Source organism: Triticum urartu, chromosome 7A (assembly GCF_056163025.1).
Source record: "Triticum urartu cultivar PI428250 chromosome 7A, HENAU_Tu73, whole genome shotgun sequence".
NCBI lineage: Eukaryota > Viridiplantae > Streptophyta > Magnoliopsida > Poales > Poaceae > Triticum > Triticum urartu.
Genome location: NC_141879.1, coordinates 133,144,447 through 133,146,015, shown reverse-complemented (window position 1 = coordinate 133,146,015; position 1,569 = coordinate 133,144,447).

The following is a 1,569-nucleotide window of genomic DNA, read 5'->3' as shown; positions in this document are numbered from 1 at the left end:
ATGGAGATGCCCAACGATTGATGTCAATGCAAGGAGTAGGGGTTGCCATGCAACGGATGCACTACAGCTATAAATGTATGAAAGCTCAACAAAAGAAACTAAGTGGGTGTGCATCCAACTTTCTTGCTCACGAAAACCTAGGGCACTTGAGGAGGCCCATTGTTGGAATATACAAGCCAAGTTCTATAATGAAAAATTCCCACTAGTATATGAAAGTGACAAAACAAAAGACTCTCTATCATGAAGATTATGGTGCTACTTTGAAGCACAAGTGTGGAAAAAGGATAGTAGCATTGTCCCTTCTTTATTTTTATTTTTTTATTTGGCCTTTCTCTTTTTTTAGGACAATGCTCTATGAATGATGGTCATCACACTTCTATTTACTTACAACTCAAGAATTACAACTCGATACTTAGAACAAGATATGACTCTATATGAATGCCTTCGGAAGTGTACCGGGATATGTAATGAACTAAGAGTGACATGTTATGAAAGAATTATGAATGGTGGCTTTGCCACAAATACTATGTCAACTACATGATCATGCTAAGCAATATGACAATGATGAATGTGTCATGATAAATGGAATGGTGGAAAGTTGCATGGCAATATATCTCGGAATGGCTATGGAAATGCCATAATAGGTAGATGTGGTGGCTATTTTGAGGAAGTTATAAGGAGGTTTATGTGTGAAAGAGTGTATCATATCACGGGGTTTGGATGCACCGGCGAAGTTTGCACCAACTCTCAATGTGAGAAAGGGCAATGCACGGTACCGAAGAGGCTAGCAATGATGGAAGGGTGAGAGTGCATATAATCCATGGACTCAACATTAGTCATAAAGAACTCACATACTTATTGCAAAAATCTATAAGTCATCAAAAACCAAGCACTATGCGCATGCTCCTAGGGGGATAGATTGGTAGGAAAAGACCATCACTTGTCCCCGACCGCCACTCATAAGGAAGACAATCAAATAACACCTCATGTTTCAAATTTGTTACATAATGTTTACCATACGTGCATGTTACGGGACTTGCAAACCTCAACACATGCATTTCTCGAATTCACAACTACTCAACTAGCATGACTTTGATATTATTACCTCCATATTTCAAAACAATCATCAAGCATCCAACTTCTCTTGGTATTCAAAACACTCATAAGAAAACTTTTTACTAATCTTGAACACCTAGCATATTAGGATTATTTAAGCAAATTTCCATGCTATTTAAGACTCTCAAAATAATCTAAGTGAAGCATGAGAGATCAATAGTTTCTATAAAAAAATCCACCACCGTGCTCTAAAATATACAAGTGAAGTACTAGAGCAAAACTATATAACTCAAATGATATAAGCGAACCACATAGAGTATTCTAACAAATTCCAAATCATGTATGGCTCTCTCAAAGGGTGTGTACAGCAAGGATAATTGTGGTAAACTAAAAAGCAAAGACTCAAATCATACAAGACACTCCAATAAAAACACATATCATGTGGTGAATAAAAATATAGCTCCAAGTAAAGTTACCGATAGAAGTAGACGAAAAGAGGGGATGCCTTCCGGG